This window comes from Wolffia australiana, chromosome 19 (assembly GCF_029677425.1).
Source record: "Wolffia australiana isolate 7733 chromosome 19, ASM2967742v1".
Classification (NCBI taxonomy): domain Eukaryota; kingdom Viridiplantae; phylum Streptophyta; class Magnoliopsida; order Alismatales; family Araceae; genus Wolffia; species Wolffia australiana.
The window spans coordinates 7,098,652-7,111,245 of NC_135853.1; positions in this window are offsets into that span (position 1 = coordinate 7,098,652).

The following is a 12,594-nucleotide window of genomic DNA, read 5'->3' on the forward strand; positions in this document are numbered from 1 at the left end:
GCATGCACAGGAGAGATAAGATCTACTTAGGTGGAATAAAGGGCCATTAAGCAACCAACGAATGTTTATTTTGTTTGAGAAAAATATCCCAAAAATGCAAGGCCTTGAAAATTAGAGTTTGGTGCCTTGTGATTGACGATAACAGACAACAGTACAAGTGCAATAAAGATGTGATCTATCTAAGTTGAATAATGGGCCATTAAGAAACCAATGAACGTATATTTTATTTGAGAGAAATATTCCAAAAATGTAAGGCCTTGAAAATTAGAGTTTGGTGACTCGTGATCGATGGAAACAACAGACAGGAGTACATGTGCGAGAAATATTTGATATATTTAGGTGGAATAAAGGGCCATTAAAAAACCAATGAATGTTTATTTTATTTGAGAGAAATATCCCAAAAGTGTAAGGCCTTGAAAATTAGAGTCTGGTGACCGGTGATTGATGGAAAACAACAGACAGGAGTACATGAGCAAGAAAGTTTTTGATCTATTTAGGTGGAATAAAGGGTAATTAAAAAACCAATGAATGCTTATTTTATTCGAGAAAATTATCCCAAAAATGCAAGGCCTTGAAAATTAGAGTTTGGTGACTTGTGATTGATGCAAAACAACAGACAGGAGTACATGTGAAACAATGATGTGATATATTTAGGTGGAATAAAGGACCATCAAGAAACTAATGAACGTTGATTTGTTTTATGAAAAATACTCCAAAAGTGTAAGGCCTTGAAAGTTAGAGTGTGGTGACTCGTGATTGATGGAAAACAACAGCTATTCATGTACAAGAAAGAAGTGATCTACTTAGGTGGAATAAAGGGCCATTAAGAATAGGGTACGCCTGTTCCGATACCGGTATCAAATTACGGTATCAGGATGGATGCTGTAGCGAATACCAATAATCGAATTTTCGGTATCCATTTTTTTTGACATCTGGATATCGGATATTGATATCGGATATCGGTTGCTACAATACTGATATCCGATATTGATATCCGTCTCGATGTCATCATCCGCCTCTATCACTCATGGAGAATGACGATATCGGATATCAGGCGTGGATATCGGATTTTTATATCCAAGTTAGAGAGGATATTAAAAATATAATTAATCCATAATTATTCAGCAGTTAGAATGGATCAATGTGGGCAAGAGGGTAATTGGGGTGCTTTTGATTGATTAAGTGGCTCGTTTAATGTATACAGCTGAATCTTTTCAACTTCTTCCATATGGGATAACAGGATTCGGAGTTTAACATCAAACTTCGAATCCTTTTATCCCATATGGAAGAAAATAGAAATTTTCAGCTCTATTTATTGGATGATGTGTTAATATATTAAAGAACCAACAATTGTAGGGGGCCTTAAATATAGGGACTATAGATTATAATATTAATTTATCATAAAACGTATACTCAGACTCATTTAGTATATACAGAGCAAAATTTCTACTTTCTTTCATGTCGGATTACAGGATTTGGAGTTTACATTAAACTTTGAATCCTGTTATCCCATATGAAAAAAAATAAAAATCTTGCACTCTGTGTATTAACTGAGGTTGAAAATACATCAAAAGCATACGACATTGATGTACTTTAGTCATTGATAGACATGGTCGTTCAGTTCGTTCTGTGCGAATCTGTGGGAACTGTGTTTTGTCCGGTTTTCCGAACATAACAAAATTGAATTCGCACATAACTTAGCATAGACCCCCTGTGCGGATTGTTTTGTGCGAATTATTTTTTAAAGTTTTATAAAAAAACAAACTCGATTCTTCCCTCTCTGAGTCAATCTCTCAGTTTCTCTTTGGCCCGTCCTTCTCTGAGTCGGAGCGACTCACTACCCTAATCATGTGTCTCCCCATCTCTGTACTCTCTATTCTCCACTATCAACCTACAGTCTGTATAGTTTCTGTCGGCAGACTCGCTGCTCCGGCGCCGGATTCGGATGAGGAGCATAGTGGAGGCAGAAATAGGAAGCAGAGTTTTTTAGGATTGCTAAGTTTTTTTTGGTAAGTTTTTTATTATTTTGATTTCAGTTCATGTTAATTTTGGTTGTCTCTTTATGTCTTATTTTTTATCAATCCCTCCTCTCTGTCGATTTCTAATTGTTGATCAATCTCTCATTAAATTTCATGTATACATTTATAGTTTGTGAACCTTGCTTGGACTGTTCTGCCAGCCCAATTTAAGATCCTAGACCACCCAACTAAAGATATTGGTTTATCAGTATTTGTTCTACCACATTAAGCGGCCTTCCCTAGATAACGGGCGTTCCAAAAATTAATGACGCACTACACCAATTCCTGGATAATGGTGTAAAATTCGAGTTCACTGCAATTTCACTTCCTCATCGTAAATCAATAGAATACATTTCTGTGGATTCTTCAAAAGAATGTTATGGAATTTCAGCAAAAAAACTAAATTTTCTCCAGTGGATCAGTGTTCACTATGCCCAATTTTGGATCCTCGACCTCTAAATTAGAGATATTAATTTCCCAAACTGTATCTTCCGCATTGAGCAGGAACTTCACATCCTGATGAGCTTCCATTCCACAAATCGAACAAAAAACGTTCACAAATAAACAACCATGTCTAGCTTGGATTAGCCAATTCTACTAATCCCTAGCACTTAAATTTGTTGAACAACATGGTTGGTTTGTAAATCAAATCAAGATCAAAATTTGCTTTGTCCAGCATACCATCATGATCTACATAGTTTAGATATATAAAATCTGGAACTTTTAAATTTTGGTTTTCCAGACTCTTGAAATTATAATTGAACGCCTACCAGACTATATGAGATTAAAGATGAACCAGAATATCAACTTTAATTGTTAATCACATGTTCCCATTTTCAAACTAAATCTTTTGGTAATACTTTCTGGCCATTGTCAGTTCCACCTAGACCAAATATTTGTTTGATCCATATAGAAAATTTAACTCAAAATTTATTGAATAAGCCTCACTAAAGTCTAATCAAACTACATAGGTTCATGAATGTTAATATGTATAATTTAAGTCAACAATTTCAATATTGATTTGAATTTGCGAGTTGTTCAAGAAGAAACTTAGTTTCATGTATACATCTCTCTCTCTGATTAATCCCTCATTTTCTCCATTGATCTCTCGTTCTCCTTCGATGTCTATCTTTTGATCTATCTCGATTGTACGTTTCTGTTGATTTCTCTCTCTCCTTGTCTCTCTGTTGATCTATCTCTCTCTCTGTCTAATTCTTGATCAGCAGGAAGTCATCTCTAGGAATCTGTGATCGTTTCTGCCTTTCGATACAAAGCCCTAAGCAGTGTTCTCCGTCTTCTCCATAACGATAAGAGCAATTCCTGAATTTGCCTCGGAGGTATTCTATAAGGTGCGTAGATATGTGAAAAATGAGACACAGATCTGAGAATCTTTTTTGTCAGTTAATTTTCACATATTTCATTTCTTTTGCTTCTTTATCTACCCGGATGAGGATGAATTTCAACATTATAGTTGTCATATATTTCAATTTACGACTCTGCTTGAACATTTCTACTTTATAAGTGCACATTAAACTATGTCAAAAATTAGTTTGGTATTGGATGAATTATTTGAGAAATTTACATTTTCAATTGTAACTTAGGATGCCTAGAGTACCTCTCTCGCATGCTTCTGGTTCCTATGAGAGCTCTGCATCGTCCGAGGGTGTTGGCCACATCCAGAAGAAGAGAAAGAGAAAGAATGAATGCGCTGCACGGATACACTTCACACAGGTGGCGCCAAAGGTTTTCACATGCAATCAATGTGCAACTCGTACTCGAGGTCGTGCTGTGACAGTAGAGCAAAATAAGTATAGTTGTAGTATGGTCCTATGGTGACATTTGCTAAATGTGCACCATAAAAAGTATAACGATTTGAAGGCTCAAGAAGGGAGCTCTTCTAACCAACCATCGGTGGTAAACATTTTTGACCGACAAGGTAATGACAAATTGTACTTCACTGGTTGCACGTTGGGGACGACAAAAGAAAAGCTTGTACATTTCATCTATCAGTCAGCATCGCCGTGGAACATTGTATGTAAAAAATACATCATATGATTGCTTCGATACATCTCACATAAGGAGATATCCATTCTATTGACAAGGGTTGTGAAGGAAAAAGCTGTCAAGCTTTACATTGAGTTAAAGAGCAGTATTCGTGACCGAATGGAGAGTGTTGATAGAGTGGCAATCACTCTAGATTGTTGAACTTCTGCGAATCAAATATCATTTATAGGTTTCGCCGTTCATTGGGTAGATACAGATGGAAAATGTGTGAATGTGTCCTAGCTATACGCCAGTTGGAGGGCACGCACACTGGGGAGTGCTTGAGCAAAATTGTGTTGGAGGTTCCTGCAGAATTTAAGTTAAGCACAAATGAATGTGCAATTGCGACAAACAATTCTTGAATAATGCAACAATGATGGCGACATTAGAATGGGAGTTGCGGCCAGTGGACCCCCCTTTTACTACAAAGAAACATGTCTTGTGTATTGTGCATGTGATCAACTTAGTCATGCAGGCCGGATTGAAGGTGCTCAATGTCGTCGACGATGTGCCAGAGTCAAGTTTCATCTATGAAGTAGACCTCACAAACCTTGATGATGTGTTTGATGTAGAGGTGTCGGATCCTCGTGCTATTTCCTTAGGGGGTGTTGTTCGGCGACTAAGAGAGGTGACCATCGCTATACGAGGATCGTTGAGGAAGAGGCGAAGTACTTTTCTAAAACGCAAGGAGGAAGAGACAATTAAATATGACAAACACAAGGAGGATCCCGATAGATTGCCCTACAAGGTGGAGCTCCACTTTCAAAATGCTACGCGGGTGCATTGAGAAGAAAATTGTTATTGATATGATGATGTCATCTGCTCTTCGAAAACGTGCTTTACTTGATGCAGAATGGTACCTAGTAGAAAAATTTGTCGACTTACTCAAACCACTCCAGCATGGTACCTCTGTCGCTATTCAGAGCAAGGCACCGACGTCAAATGAGGGTATAGTCATTATTAAGGGATTGATGATGCATCTTGAGCAAATTAGAGTGGGAGTAACGAACTCTTCCATGCTTCTAGTTGGGCACGCTAGCTCTGCTAGGCAAAGGAACGCATTATCTAATGTATGTTCTGCTATGCAAGCGAAAACTAGATAAATATGTGTCTGTACTAACACGAAATGAGGCTTTCACTATCGCCTCTCTACTTGACCCGTCTATGAAGCTTCACTTGATTGATCCACAGGCTAAGAATGAGGTTCTATCTAGTGTCTGCAATATCATGGAGTCACATTTAGCATCACAAAACATTGGGAGTTGGCCCACCAAACCATCTGCTCTATCAACGGAGAGTGATTTCATACAAATGGAGCTCAAAGAACTACTAGATCCGTGTGAGCTACCACAAAGAGTTGATCCGATTGAAGAGCTCGATGTATATGCGACGGCCCCACCACCATTCAGTACGGAGGTCTTGCATTGGTGGAAGACGACGGATATCATATAATTTGCATTTTTATATTAAAAATCTCGTGCTTTCCTTATTGAATATATGATTACTTTTACCCCGATAACAGGTCAGGTTTCTTACCCCGCATTAGCATTGGTGGCGAAGGAATTTCTAGCAGTTCAAGCGATGAGTGCTGCGTGTGAGCGTCTATTCTCAGAAGGGCGCCATGTAATCAACTATAGGCGATCGAAGCTCACGGCAGAGAGCGTTGAAGTCTTGATGATGTTGAAGTCATGGTACAACAACGATGGTTTGAGAGCAGAAAGGACAAAAATGGTGATGAAGATGATGAGCCATTTGACATTCGTGTGAATGCACCCACCGATTAGACTCTTAATATTTTGTCTTCCTCTTATGACATATACTCTGTTATTGTTCCTTAACTACTATATTGAACTATCGGTTTATTTACACATTAGGAACTCTGTTATTGCTCCTTGAATTGGTGAACAAAAATCATGATGATGGTCATGGTAAATTCTTTCATGTTTTCATGACGAAGATTAGTTGTCCAACACATGATAACGGCGATGAAGATGGAAGAAGACCACGAGCTAGATGCAAGACTCCTCTAGAATTCCTATGGAATTACTATTAATGTGTCTTGGATGATTGTTCACTCAACTTTCTCACATATTTGGATCTATCTTTTTGGAATTTAACTGAGTTGTGACCCTCGTATCCATTTTTCATTTTTACTAATGTTTTTTGGTTAGCATGGCGTCGATCACGTTGAGAGCACCAATCTCTCACAACATCGCAATCCGGTAAGGGTAGCATAAAGTGTCTGATGCTCTTTTTTACTATTTTTTCATTGATGCTCTTGCGTTACCATTCTAGAATCTTCTGAAGTATCTTGGATTGATCCATTGTCACTGACAATTGTCTCAAATTATTAGGAAAATCGATTGATTAAATTGATCAGAGTGCTCGAGGATGACATTGGATATCAATTGAGAATTCTGGAGCATAACTATCCAGATACGCCTGGTGTGACATCTCATCAGAATTATGTTTTGTTATATGAAGTCTCATATTACAATGTCTCTTTTTCTCTTTAAAAAAATCCTATGACTGTTTTATCTTTTGTCACCCAGGATTGGCCATTAAAGATTTTTGGAATGTCGATGAAAGAACCATAGTCTGTGTGGTAGACCCAACATGCAGACCCAACATTTAGTGAGGCCAAAATCATCCTTACTTCAATTGGAAAATTCTTTAAGGGAGTTCTTAAATTTTCTCCACCCTCTCCAGACTATCTCTCGTCTCTTGATACAAGCTAATGTCATTGATTACCTCGAACAAGCTTTGTTTAGAGTATCTTCAGAAAATTTGGATTAAATTGAGACATTTTGTTTTGATTTTGAGGGCTGTGACCGTGTCAAATTTAAATGGATGTGCACCTTAGGTTGATCATGGATGGCAAATTTTTTTAACATGACAGGCAATATCTTGCATTTAAATGTCGATGCAACAGTTGCTCTAGAGGTTCCTTGAAACTTCAGGAGCCGCGTGGTTGGGAAGTATGGAGACATGTTCTACTGTTGTTTTTTCTTACAAATCTTTCAATGGTTGTTCGTTGATGACCTTCATTTTTATGAGTTCTTTCACTCTATGGTGGAAATAGGGTGAAGACCAATCCATCGAGGATGCTATGATGGCGATCTTAGGCTGCTTGAGTGATCCGTTGGAAAGGACTAGCTGTGCAGAGTTTCTATGAGCATTTGATGAACACAAATTTGCCATAATTACATGTTCAAAAATGTACATAACTGGCATATCTGCTGTCAAAATAATAACTATGCAAAAATGTGCGTAGTTGGCATCCAAAGGCTGAAATCATATTTTCATGGTCTACAGACTTTGATAGTAATTATTCAGGGATCTCTTTTTGCAACTTTGAAATCATACTTTCATGGCCTACAGACTTCGACAATAATAGCTTAATGATCTAAGAAATTTTTATGAGGTAGTAGATTAGTTTTTAAATAATTTTGTGTTTTTCCCTTTTTTGTGTAACTCGTAGTCCATAAAGTCTTCACACATGTTCAAATAAAGGAGTTAACACATGTTTTTATTCAGGTTCTGGGAAATCCTTCTCTTTTCATTGGGCCCTCAATCACAATCCTACCAAATTAAGAGTCTAGGACAATAAATTGGCTTACACAAGCACCTTCAGTTTCCTGCGAAGGTTGACCTCAGGTCAATCTATTTCATGGCCTACAGACTTCGACAATAATAGCTTAATGATCTAAGAAATTTTTATGAGGTAGTAGATTAGTTTTTAAATAATTTTGTGTTTTTCCCTTTTTTGTGTAACTCGTGGTCCATAAAGTCTTCACACATGTTCAAATAAAGGAGTTAACGCATGTTTTTATTCAGGTTCTGGGAAATCCTTTCTCTTTTCATTGGGCCCTCAATCACAATCCTACCAAATTAAGAGTCTAGGACAATAAATTGGCTTACACAGGCACCTTTAGTTTCCTGCGAAGGTTGACCTCAGGTCAATCTATTTGATCTCACTTCACCTTCAATATTGCTTAATGATCTAAGTTTTTATGAGGTAGTGGATTAGTTGATATCAAATAGTGTAACTCGTAGTCCATAAAGTCTTCACAAAGGAGTTAACATGTTTTTATTCAGGTTCTGGGAAATCCTTCTCTTTTCATTGGGCCTCAATCAAGATATCAGGATGGATATTGAAAAGTGAACAGTGGATTCATGTCAATCTCAGAAGTTCTTACACAGTAATTCTTACACTGTTCATAATAGAATTATAAATCTTTAGAAAGCTATGATGCATTTATAAGAATTATAAATCCCATCATTCTCCCTCTTGTGTATTGATAAACCATAAATTGGGGTAGATTATGTTGTCTAAGGCTTGATAACTTGCAAATTATAATGTTAAATTGATGTATATTAGATTATATTTATGTGTTCTAATGGCCATATATGCATGTTATCATATATAAATGGATACAAATGACTTACACTTTGATTTTATTACTGTTTCTAATTTTTTAGTATTTTTACATGGTATTTAACCTCATTTCATTGAAGAAGTATTTTTACAGGGCTTTAAATACTTGGCTAAAGGTTGGTAAGGGTTTTACTAATTTTCTGGAATTTGTCCATTTTTTAATAATTTTCTGACAATTATTTAGCCAATATATGAATTTTAGATGTAAAAGAATATTTTTACGAATTATTTAATATTTTTAAAATGAATTTTATTGAATCGTGGCATCCACATCATTTGCCCAAAAATTTGGGTGAATGATTGGATGCCTTTTATGAGTGCTCTAATAGCTCATTATGGCATCGCAAAGCGCAATGCCATAATGAGCAAATCCTATTTTTGAAAAAAATGCACGTGGGCTACATGGCGCGGTCGGCAAGGAAAAAGGTAAGTTCTTTTTTTTTATTAATTTTTTTGTGTAATAAATGCACATGGTGCATCGATCTCCGCGTACATTTATGAAATAAGAATATTCTTTATATTCAATGCATGTGGAGTCAGTTAACCGCGTGCATTAAATGCACTCAGCCAGCGACATCATGTGCATGTATAAAGAATTTGTTGTATTTAATATAGGTAGTAATTGATTTTCCGCGTGCATTAAATGCACCAGGCAATCAAAAACTGCGTGCAATATTCTAACGAAAAGCAGTTTTTGCCTTTTATGATATTTTTTAACAAAAACAGGGCGACGTGGCGCATTCTCCCCCATTCAAATGCAGCATCATTCTCCAATGATTATGACCTTTGGAAGCACGCAAAAACATGGCAGCGCATGACCCAAGGGCGGAAAAACAAAGAAAAAGCCATGGATGAATCAGAAAATGCCACTTCTATCTACTTGAAGGAGTGATAAAATTAATCCAACGACTAGGATAAATCCCCAGTAAAATGACAATAACTTGAGATCTATTTGTCCGATTGAGCGGAAATTTTGAGGACATGTTTGTCTTTTCTGCCTCTATGATCCATACGGTTGGATTTTAAAATAGAGGTCAGGAAAAGGGCAAAATTAACTTTTTGAAGATCTCCGCAAGGATTTGGCCAGGAAGGACACATGAGTTGCTTTGGAAATTGACAGATCCTGATTCATCATGAAAGTTTTAAGTTTCTAATTTGCCTTTTGAACTTCTTCTCGAAAGATTCTAAAACGCCATGGCATGGGCAAAATGTACATGCCCTTGAAGTTGATTTGAAATGAAATTAGCATTGCATTTTGATTTTGATTCAAGATCTGATTTTTAATCTTTAGGTCTACATTTATTTGGATCCATTCTACATTTTTAGATTTTTAGATTAGGGTTGAATTTCACTTTTTCCCCAAGTTCTTCTACTTTCTCTCTCTAGGTAAGATCACCTATTTTCTGTCCATAGATTTCAAATTTGATTGTTTAGAAATTCAACTAAACATCTAAAATACCTAAATCTAAAATTTCATCCAAAACTTTGTCCATATTCAAGTCCAATTTGAAAACCCCCTTTCTTGATTATTAATTCCCAAATTTTAAGCATAAAAATTATCTTCATAAATCCGCATAATTTAAATATTGGAAATCCAAATTGATTTGATACAATAATCAATAATATCCTATCAAAAGTATCTTGACCGAAAAGATTAATATCAAAATTAAGTTTCTACTTAATTTTGATTAATTATAAACAGAATTAAACATAATTAAAGTCTATTTTAAAGGCAAAATTAATTTATTCTTGAATCAATTAGTTTTAAATTGGATAAAAATTCTTGCTTAGTGCCTCCCTGCGGTTTGACTCCTTACTTACTCTATACATAATATTTAGTGTTTAAGGGATATTATAAATTTTATTGCATAAGTCTAAAAGCTCAAACAATGACGTATTTACGCACCAATTTTAGGATTATCAAGGCTCCTGGTGTATACAACAGTATTTATAATTTTCCTTCCAATCATAGAGCAATGGAAGAATACATACACAAGGAGAAGTATAAAACAAGTGGATTTCAACTTTAATCTTTTTCCAGAATATTATGTTCATTTTAGTAATGAAGTCTAATTAAAGAAATTAAATACTGAAAATTAATTCAAAATAACTATATGAAGTGGAATTTTATAGTCTAATTAACCCATTTTATCAAAATCTTATAGCATATATAACTTCATGAATTTATAATTAAATACTGTGGCAAAACCAGGTTGTAGAGTGAGACGAGATGCAGATTTTTACTATTGTTTGTGGAAATGGAGATGGAGGCAAACATGCACTGATGAGTGGTGGAGTTAGAGTTGGTATGTATGTTGGTAAACACCTACGATATCGTTGATGATAACTGATAAGCTCGAAATGTACGTGTTATATATGTCGTTATTAGGGGTTTCCGAACTTAAGCAATAATATTTACCTTATCCCTTAGTGTTTAAGTAAGGGGTTGAATCCTAGGGAGGCAATAGGGAAAATTCGCATTTGAATAACCTAGGGTTTAAATTCAGATTTTGGTTAAGATAATAGCTTCTTAGATATATTCACCCTTATAGCCTTTTTAGCTCAAAACATATCGAATTGCTGAAATTAATTTTCTATAATCTTCTATCATCAAGATTAGGATGTATGATTAGTGAACTATTTTTTGCAAGAATTAGTAGGTAAGTGTAGAATTTTTTGCTATTTGATTGAGTGGGATTAATATGTTTTGGTGAGTTTAAATTGACATGGATAGTCAAATTAGTATGATTTAGTTGAAGCAATTGAGGTTAATTCAGATTGATTTATGAAATTCTCTGGTAAAATCCAAATTAAATTCTCACAGATTTGGGACAATATGAAGGTTTTTATTCAATTTTTTTATTTATCCTAATTGGCTCAAAATTGTAGAAATGACCAAAATTAGCAATCCGTGAATTGGATTCACGATTTGCTAATTTAAGAATATGAGATCAATTTGGATGATTTAAGAGATGGATATAATTGAGAATCGTCACTTGTTTTTCTAGGAGTATTAATTAGATTAAAAAAAACAAGCTAAGACTTACGACTAACTATGATCAAAATCGAAAATTAAGAAAAAACTACGGAGATGAATGAACTACGAAATTGAAAAGTTGAACAAGTAATTAATTGAAGAATCAATTCAATACCAGAAGTATCAGAAGTAATTTTAGGGTAATAGGAAAGAAATTCACGCAACGAGCTAACTGAATTTGTTCAAATTTGTGCTTGATTTTAAGGCAGAATGCGGCGCCGGATCATCAAATTTCCAGTCCAATTTCAGCTCCAAAAGCACTCCAGGCTCCTCTTGAGTCAGAGAGGGAGCTCGGGACTTCTCCTCTTGCTTCCAGATCAAGAACCGGAGCTTCATTTTTTATTTGCCCCTTTTATCGCCGCGAAATCGGAAGAACTTGTTCTTCCGATTCCGTTATTTTTTCTCTCCGAGACGCAACTGGTTTATTTCTGTTTTGCATGGCTCAACTCTGGGCACGACACGCACAGAATTACAAACGTGTGTGTCGCGCACCAAAGATGCGGGCACATCTTCTGATAGGACTGCGCGGCCCTGCATGTGGTGCACGACGTTTGCACGCCCTGCGCCACTTACAAACTGTTAGCGATTAAACTGGCCCAATAAGGGCCAGTTTCAATTAAAAAATAATGTTTCTATTAACAAAACAATTAAAATAAATTTTAAAAAATGTTTATTAATGCCTAAAATGATTTTATTAATTTCTAAAATTTGTTTAATTTGTTTCTTTTCCTTTTTTATAGAAATAGGTCAATTAATCATTAAGTTTCATATAAAATTCATTTTAAAAACATTTAAAGTGTAAAAATTGACCTCAATATTGATTAAAAGTATTATTTAACTTGAAATTCAAGGAATTTATTATTTTAACCTAAAATGATGATAACAGCGTCCGTTAAAAATCAATGTTTTATGCTAAAAGCCCAAAAATATGATGAAATTAGCACTTAGTTAGCTCCTATTTGCATGTTATCAATAACCTAGGGAAAGGGACAATAGCGGGAGTCAAACAAAGAGGAAGATCACACTTACATCACCGTCACTTAACCCACAAACTAATT